This window comes from Canis aureus, chromosome 2 (assembly GCF_053574225.1).
Source record: "Canis aureus isolate CA01 chromosome 2, VMU_Caureus_v.1.0, whole genome shotgun sequence".
NCBI lineage: Eukaryota > Metazoa > Chordata > Mammalia > Carnivora > Canidae > Canis > Canis aureus.
In genome coordinates, this window is record NC_135612.1 from 57996697 (window position 1) to 58006504 (window position 9808).

The window sequence follows — 9808 nt, forward strand, 5'->3', positions numbered from 1 at the left end:
GGGATGCGGAGGGAGCGGCCCTGGAGGCGCGCGGACAAAGGCGCCGGGTGCGGCCCACTTGGCCTGCGGGGGCCGCGCCGCCTGGCTCCGGGGCGGCCGGGTGAGCCCCAGCTCTGCGCTCCCCCGGGCGCGGGGATCGGCTCGGGCATCCCCGAGGGGGCCGCGGGGGCCCCAGGACGCAGCCGAGCCGCGCGCCGAGCGGGCCCCGACTGTTTGCCGCACCCCCCGCCGAGGGCAGGCCGCGCGGAGCCCGGAGGGGCCTCGGACCCCAGAAAGCCCATAGCTCTTAGCAAGAAAACCCACCGAGGCGGTGCGGTAGGTGCAAAGCTCCGGTGCAGGAATCACTACATACCCCGGGTGACAGCCAGGACGGGTGACACGGCCCCTCTTGTCTAAAGGTAGACGCTATTTGCAAAAACACCAGCCTGTCTGAAATCCTTTCAAACAAGCATTGGGGGTTCATGGGGGCGGGGGGGGGTAGGAAAACAGCTCAGGATGTATTTCCAAATAGGCATTGTCTTTGGGGAGTATTTGCACTATTGATCTGATTAATAGGCGCTTAATGATATCCATTTGGTTATCGACGGGGCAGACACTGAATGCGTGCTGTGTGCCAGCCAGGTGCGGGCTGCACAGCCACCAGGGCTCTGTCCTCCCCGGGGCTTCTGGCCTGGGGGTGGGGAGGAGGGTGTCCCAGAAGGTATTTGCACTCAGGACGCACACAGCTGCCCGGTGGGGAGGGGTTGCTGCTGAATGAAAGCTGGCAGAGAGACCCTGGAGTGATCAGGGAAAATGAAAAGCAGGCTTTGAAGAAATGAGCAGGATGTGGAGAGGTGGACGGAGAAGAGCTTTCAAGTGAAGACTCACACCTTTGGGCACTCGGCGCCGCGATAGGCCAGGCTCTGGGAGATGATGAGACCAAGCAACCCCTGTGTCAGCTGGGCACCCCCAGCATCCTTGTATCAAGCAGAATGTCCCCAACTCTCCCAAAATACGGCCAAATGAGAACCCAGCCTCTTTTCTGCATACAAGAGGCAACACACTCAAATACCCACAGGCACTTGATACACATATATACTTGACTGAAGATTTCTTAAGGAAAGTGCAAGAGGAGGTTCACCTTGTTCACACCACATCAAACAAGGTAAAAATCCATCCTAGATGTTCCCTTTTTGGCCCTGCTCCCCACTGGACAATCTCCATACGGGACAGCCGGTATCACTACACCCCTTGGAAGTCAGCACCTTCTCCTTGGGGTTTCTCTATCAGCCCTGACATGTGGCTCCCTTGGATACTGTCTGCAAGCAAATGTATTTGTAATGTTCACCCCCCCAAAAAAAGAAAAGAAAACTGAGCTGAACATAATGTGTCATCACGTACACACACATCTAACATGGACCTACATATTTCTTCTCAACAAGATTAACTTTCTTGCTGTACTGAGCGCTCCTGCCCATTTTCTAAATGATACTCTGCTGATATCTTTAATCATTCTGTGTGTGTCCGTTGCCATAAAAGACGGGTAGCACGTGGCCAGGTGCTAGAGGCTGGGATGCTTCCATCATCGGCTTTGAGTCTGTGGTGCTGTGGTTTTCAGTGGGTAAGAACATGTGTGAATTTAATTTCACCTTCTTCCTGAGTCCCTGAACCTCTGAGGTGGTTGGTTTTTGCCCCTCCCATCCGAGTCCAGCCCCTAGAGTTTGCAGATTAGGGAACCAAGGAGGCCCCAGGCCCCGGGGTAGAGGATCCCAAGGTCACACAGCTCTGCAGCCTGGCAGGACTTGGAATAGGATCACCCACAGTGCTGAGATTTCATGATTCGGGGGAGGTGTTGTGAAAGGTAGAGAAATAGGTTCTCTCTCTCTCTCTCTCTCTCTCTGTCTCTCTCTTTCTCTCTCTCCTCTCTCATTAAATAGGTAAATACCCAGAAACATCGATTGTGCTGGAGAGCCCCCACTCTTAAGTAAACAGTCTGAAATGGAGCGGTTAGTCATTGCTGGATACTGAGTGGCGTTTACACAATGCAGTGGTCTCGTGCTAATTATGAGAGCTAGTAGACTGTGACCACTTAACAGGCTCAGGAATCCCGCTCAACCTTTAAACAACCTAGAACTCTTTTAAATTCCAAAGGAGGCTGCTGAATGGAAAGCTGAGATTTGCATTTTTTTTTTTTTTTTAAAGGAACGGAGGCAGAGGCGCTGGGCCCACAGAATGGAGAGTCCTGCTCCCAGAAACGGCCTGGGCCAGCAGCCACAGAGCTGGTGACTCCCCGGGGGAAGTGGCCAGTCACCTGGCCCCTCTTGTCACATCCCTGGGAGTTCGGCCACCAGAGACAAGACTCCCATTGTAGGATGTGTGACAACCCCGGATTTTTCTCTTCTCCTCACTTTCAAGATGGCAAGAGGCCGGGAATGAAAGCAGGGCCTTCAACAGAAAAAGACTGTGGAGGGGCAGGTAGATGAGCTGCAGATCTGCAGATGGGGTGTTTCTTCCCTGCCCCACTCTGCCCAGCCCCTTTCTCCCTCCCTCACCCCTCTGTTCTTCTCAGCTTCTAGCTCTTTACTGGGCAGGAAGGCCTGTGGGGCTGTTGTTTAGTCCTACACAGGCCCTGACTACCCAGAAGCCCTGTGTGTAAGCAGCCCCCCCCCCCACCAGCAGGTCTCCCCTTTACTCTCAGAGGCAGGGACTCAGCCCAGAGCCCAATGGGACCCTCAGGTTACGGAGATAGAGTGTGGCCTTTGAAGCAGAGAGTGTGGCACAGGTGTTCTCTGTCCCAAATGTACCCTGCTACGCCCCTGGAGCTTTGTGAAGCCTCTCATGCCTCAGTTTCCCCACCTGTATGGCAGGTGACTTAGAACCTCTGGGTTGAATGCTAATGACAATGGGCTCAAACGTGGTGATGTGTGTGCTTTACAGACTTGAGAGGTTTCACAAGCCTGCTATGATAGCCCGGCAGAGAAGAAGGGACGTATGGCAGGACCCCCACCCGAGAGAGGGGAGGGCTGGGCAGAGAGGGAGGTAGAGAGAGAGAGAGAGAGAAAGAGATGGGAAGGGGCAGCATCCTCATTCTGCCCTGTGGAGAGTAGGGAGAGGAAGAAGGGGAGGGAACAGGATGTCAGCCGCATGTATTCTGACTTCCATCTTCAGGCCCTCAGACAAGCTGATGGAAAAGCCAACAGCAGAGGGCTTTCCCCCACCTGGAAGCCCAGGGAGGGATACCACACGGGATCGTCCTGCAGGGATTGGGGGATGCAGATGTGCTGCTCTTGCCCCGCGGGGCCTCCTCCACCTGCTGTGCTGGGGACCCTTACCTTCCCACAGGTGAGGGGACCTGAAAAAACTGAGTCTGGGCTCCTGGTTCCTGGGTGAGGGGGATGAGCAGGCCTCAGGGAGCAGGGTTCAACAAACAAAGCTCCACACCAGGGCCGCAGATCACAGCCGTCACCCAGGCCTCCTAAAGATGCCTTCAAGTTCACCAGCCAGGGGAGCACCCGAGCCCCTCGGAACAGAGGTGAGCGAGAATCCTAGGGCCCCTGCTCCCCACCAGGCCCTCCACCACCACCCAGTCACCACCCTGGGAGGGGAGGCAGCAGGATCAGGACCTCAGGATGACTGTGCATTCCATCTGACAGAGACCACCGTCTCCAGAAGACATCAGTGCTCAAGAGTAGAGTTTAGTTGGTTCAAAGGAGTCTGGGATGAGTAGGCTCCTGCCCCTGCCACTAGTACAAAGGAACGGTCCAAAGTCAGAACATAACAGACACACACATCTATGGTGAAAATGCCCCATCTGTGAACTCTCAGGGATCAAAACCAAGTAGCAAGGTGTGAAAAGAATGCTAGAAATTCAAGAAGAAATGGACAAAAATCCACAGGGCAGTGAAGTCTTTAGCTAAGCTCTTCCAGCATTTGCTAGATCGAATATACAACAACTAATGATTGATGTGACACGTGCCAATTTGAGGCTTCTGGTTTCTCTTAGCCAGACTGTAGCATCATGGGGTCTGTTCCACTTGACCTAGAACATGTCCTCCCTGCTCCCAGGGGGAAAGCACACAGCTGGGATCTGGTGGGTTTAGAGACGATATTGGACCATAATTCAACAGGCATGATCTTCCTCCCCAGAGATGTCCGTCCTGGGGCAGCTGTGCTCAGGCTAAAAGAGCCCAGTGTCTTACAGCCCAGGCTTCTTCAGGCGCTGGGGCAGCACGTGCTTGCCACCATCTTTGTGAGGTTCTTGGGCTTTCTCAGTTGTGGCGCATCCTGGTGATCTTTCCTACTGCACGGAGCAGAATAAACTCTACAGTACTCTCAGGGAAAGGCCTCGGAAGCCAGACATCCCATGTGCCAACACTCCACTTACCTGCCCTGTGGCTTAGACTCTCTGTGCCTCAGTTTCCTCGTCTATGAAATGGGATAAAACAGTACTTACACCATATGGGTTTTGTGAGAACTCAGTGAGCTAACATTTGTAAAACGCTTAGAACAGGGGTGCCTGGGTGGTTCAGCTGGTTCAGCATCTGCCTTTGGTTCAGGTCATGATCCTGGGATCCTGGGATTGAGCCCTACAGCCGGCTCCCTGCTCACCGGGGAGTCTGCTTTTCCTTCTCTCTTTGCTGCTGCTCCCCTGCTTGTGCGCTCTCTCTCTCTGAGTCAGAGATAAATAAATAAAATCTTTTAAAAATTTTTTAAAAAGTATAGAACATGATCTCACATGTGGTTGGCAAAATGTATTTGTTGATATTATGATTATTATCCAAGAGTTAGGTTCAGTAGCCAAGGATGAAATGGGGTGAATTTGGGGAGGGGGAGGAGAAATTCAAAACCATAGCAAGTGACAATTTGGAAAATAGTGTAAAGATGACTGTACATCAAAAGCTAACCCCAGAGAAAAATTCACAGCTGCAAATATTTGATTATTAAACAGGAATAAATGAAAATGAGTGAACTCCATTCAGGTTAAAACGGTGGAGTCTGTCAGTAAGGACTTGCTGCTTTGTACATGAGAGCTCCCCAACTCAAACTGGTGCCAATGGAAGAATCCAGAGAAAGGTTGAATGACCCAGACGTAACCGGTTGTTACACTTCAGGAAAACTGGAACCGTGCATCTGATCATCACCAGGACTCATTGTGCATATCTTCTCTCTCTCCTTACCACTCCCACGTCCTCCACGTGGGGATGACCTAGCTCCTGACATGTAGAGTCAGCACAATCTCTGGTTCCCACAAACAGAGAGGGTTTCCAACTCTTCCTCCATTATGAAGTTGAAGGCTGGGGCCACCGTGGCTTAGATGCCCACCCCTGGATCAACCACATCTAGGGGGCAGGTGACCATGACCATCCTGGTGGAACCCTGTGGCTTGAAAGAACAGGGATGCTATCCCCAGAAAAGGACACAAGGCCCTTTCCACAGATGGCCACTACAATGTGGGGGAAAATGATCTGAGATAAATGCAGAGACTGATTTTGTAAGAAGTCAGAAACGTTTATAAGAAAGAAAAAAGAAGGATCCAGTGCCGTAACCCAGCAGGAAAATGAGGCCTTTGAAGAAGAGACTCACGTAATGTTTGAGAAGATAGCAAAATACATCGGGGAGAATCTTTAGCCGCTGGCCGGACAGCACCTACTGTTTCAGGCTGCACAACAACCAGGTGTACTACGTGAGTGAGAAGATCCTAAAGTTGGCCGCCAACATCTTGGGACAAGCTGGTGTTGCTGGGGACCTGCTTTGGAAAATTCCCTAAGAGTCACAGATTCCGATTACATGTCACAGCGCTGGATTACCTTGCACCCTATGCCAAGTATAAAATGTGGATAAAGCCTGGAGCAGAGCAGTCTTTCCTGTATGGGAACCATGTGTTGAAATCTGGACTGAGTCGAATCACTGAAAATACTTGTCAGTACCAGGGAGTGGTGGTGTACTCCATGGCAGACGTCCCTTTGGGTTTTGGGGTGGCAGCAAAGTCTACACAAGACTGCAGTAAAGTAGACCCCATGGCAACTGTGGCATTTCATCAAGCAGACATTGGGGAATATGTGCCAATGAAGAGACATTGACTTAAAACGAAATCATTGAGAGGACTTATGGCTGTGTGGAAGGGCCTGGCTTTGTTTCCTGTGTCTGTGTAGGCTCCATCATCATGTTGAATTTTGTCAACACTGTGACTTCTTCAGGGACTTCTTAGTTTAATATTCTCACTATTACAGACAAATGCAGATTGGATTCTTATGCGGAAATGGCTCAAAAATGGTGTTTCAGATCTTTGTGTTTGTGACTAAAAAGAATACTGTGTTTTATGTTTGAATCGGAGGGCTTCTTGTTTTGAGTAACAGGTTCTAAGTCATTCGAACTGAGGACAAGAATAGCTAGCTTATTGTTATCTGTGATAACACTATTTTCCAAACTCATGATAAGACACAATAGATTTTCTTCATTATTTTTTAATACCATGAGGGATCCCTGGGTGGCGCAGCGGTTTGGCGCCTGCCTTTGGCCCAGGGCGCGATCCTGGAGACCCGGGATCGAATCCCACGTCGGGCTCCCGGTGCATGGAGCCTGCTTCTCTCTCTGCCTGTGTCTCTGCCTCTCTGTCTCTCTCTGTGTGACTATCATGAATAAATAAATAAAATCTTAAAAAAAAAATACCATGAAAGTTAGATATCGCCGTATTAGAATGGTAGGTCACATGTGAGATTTTACAAATGAAATTTAGATAAAATAATATTGATTTTTTTTCTGCTAATTTTCTATATAGTAGATGCTGTGCGGTATACAAGAAAACCTTGGATTCAAACCCCAGTTCTGACACTTATCAGCTGTATGACTTTGGAGGCATCATTAAACTTTGATAAGCTAATTTTTTTCTTCTGCTTCCAAAAACAGCTTTAACCATCTACCTAAGAATGGTTTTTAGAATTAGAAATCATCTTTGTAAAGCACTTAGCCCAGTGCCTGTCTCATGTTAGGTGTTAAATGGAAAGAATTCTTTTTATATTGCACATACTGGGTATTTCTATTACTAGAGATAGGATCTCATGAGTATAGTTTGGGTATATATCTTGGTTCTTATTCTTTTTCTTAGATAGTATGGTCCCAGGCTAATGTTATTTTCATCACCTTGATTTCTTAAAAGGTGATTTCCCTTACAAACCTTTACTTACCTGACTGGACTAGACAGAGAGCGCTAATCAGACACTGAAATAATTCAGCTCCCTCTATCCTTGCCCACTCCTGGCAAAATTATTTTTGAAATTATTAAAATGTTTTTTTAATTAAAAAAATTCCACTAAGTTTTAAGAAACTGCCTGTATTAAACATTTCTTTAATACACTGCTTTATTTTTTTCCTGCTTATTTTAAATTCCAAAGGTGACATCTCTAAAAATAAATTTTTCAAATAAAAAAATAATAATAAAGAAAAAAGAAACATCTATGAATTAGTCCAAGGGTAGAGTCTTTGGAAAGGACCTCCATGTATCCACCTATTGGTCCCTACCCTCCCCACCAACAATCGTGCTCTGATAGACTCCAGCTCCTTGTTGCTTCTGACATCCATTGCACACCATGATACCTCCTTTCCCCTCTCCTCCAGTGGAGATTATGTGGCTTTCTCGGTGAAGGGGCTCCGTGTCCCAGCTCTCCCCTCTTCTGGCACATACCCCACTGTGCTGGGATTCCCATCCTCTCTATGCTTCTTTCATTTAGCTGTGAGCTTCTGCCTTCATATCTTTGTTTCTCCCCTGGCACCTAGCTCGTATCCTGAGCTACAGGAGATATTCTAGTATGATGGAGTGAGTGGTTGACTGTCTTATCAGACGACAGTGCTCATATAACCCAGCACGCCTCCTGTTCTGTCCTCCACAGCAGGATGTACAGTGAATGCTGCTGAGCGTGTTTCCCTCTGTGGCAGCTAACACATTCCCAGGACTTCTCTTACAACTCCTCTTGGCTGGGCTTTTATTATTTTTTTCCTGCTATAATTCTGATCATATTATATTCAAAGCTACATTGGTTACTCTTGGAGAACAAGAGGAAAATGAGTATGACAAGGATACTCCGAGCTCGGTGCTCTACTCAGTGAGTCCTCGTGCTTCCCAAGTACATGAGAAGGAGCTCAGCAGCTCCATTCCCAGCAACAATTGTAACCCGCCGCCCCACGATCAGCTCTTTCAAACTTTCCAGTCGCTTTAACACCATGATTCCACAGGCTCGGGCGTGTTTGATTCGGCCTCCTTAGTGATGAAATGCCACATGTGTGAATTTATTCCGATTTTAATAGGTAGCCACTTTCCTGTTGGTATTAATCCATTTTGGAAACCACCCTCACAAATGACAATTTTTTCCCCCAGCATAATAAGATTCTCTGACTGTTTTAGCGGGTAATTCTAAAGAGGCGCGTTTGAGCTTATGTTATTTATAAAGAGGTCATTATTGCTTAAAAATGCCAAGTGAATTAATGGGGTTGGTTAATGATTAATCTCTCTCTCTCCAAGTAATATTCAACATTCCGTTGGCGTCCACACTGGTTACTCTGCTACAACACGCCCGGACCAAGTTCATTATCCAGCCAACTGGTCTGCGACTGCTCACTCATTAGCATGCGTATTACCACAAATAGAGGACAAGTGACAGTGACTCCCTCCCTGTAGGTCACAGTGATAGAAGGAAATAAGCACGTTTCTGTTTACGAGCATTTATTTTGAGCACACGGGGTCTAACTCATTGAAGGGTTAGATTTTGGTCTTCTTTCTTCTTCTTCTTCTTCTTCTTCTTCTTCTTCTTCTTCTTCTTCTTCTTCTTCTTCTCTTTAGATTTTGGTCTTCTGAAGATCTGCCTATTTTAAACACAGTTTTAGAATTGAACTTTAAAAAAACATCTCGTACACAGATTAGAGGTAAGCCTTAGAAACTTTCCCATTGCCCCTGCTTGCTGTATCCATCAGGAGACTGAAGGTTAGAGATGCACCTGCTCTGGACCATGTTAGCATCCTGGGCGAGGTGGGGAGGTATTGGCTGCGGGGAAGGCAGGTCAATCACTGTTGCTCTATTGTTGTGTCCCAAAGGATGACATGAACACCCACTTTCCCCATTAGCAGGGGGTCTAGCCTTCACAAGCCCCCCCCCTCCCCCCAGCCAGGCATCTCCTGGGGGTTCTTAAGAAATCTGAATTTCCCACAGGTCTATCTTGGGGCCTCACCACTCCAATTGGCCACCTCCTCATAGCATCTGCTCCAGGACTGTCTCCTGGTTGGCACCTGTCTCTTCTGGGGCCCCTGTTGTACTTCTGCTCTGCTAGGCACTGTTGCCAACAGCAAGGCTGCCATGGGGGTAGGTCTCTGCCTCCTCTACTACCAGGGGCAGTTCCTGTTTTACCTTAACCCCTGCGAGGAGGGCTGGAACCCAGAAATATCTCCAGCCTCTGGCCCAGGTGCTGACTACCCCAGGACTGGCCATTCTATGTGCTGCTAACTCATCTGCCACTTGCACTGAAAACCCACTTGCTATCAACTAAGCTCCAAGCCAAACCAAAGAACGGGGTTATGTTGGTGCCACTGGCCTGCCTGCCTCCACGCACACACCCCTCACCCAAGTGCTCCAGCCTCCTCTACTTCCTAAAGTCCAGAGCCATGATTTCTTCCAGCACCCAGAAAGAGGAGAAATCCCTCCTTATGCCCCTGATTTAGGTCACCAGCTCCCCTCGAGGACTGAAGGTGACACCTGAATTCCCTTCCTGACCTACAAGTCTGTAGGTTCCTCTCTTTGCGGCCTCAGCAAGACAGCAGTGAGACTAGTAACAGGATGTTTCCC

The 9808-nt window shown here is 48.8% G+C and overlaps 1 pseudogene; it reads left to right on the forward strand.

Annotated features, from left to right (window-relative positions):
- Positions 1-3: 3 nt before the first annotated feature.
- On the forward strand, positions 4-7335 carry LOC144289888 (60S ribosome subunit biogenesis protein NIP7 homolog pseudogene; annotated as a pseudogene).
- Positions 7336-9808: the final 2473 nt, after the last annotated feature.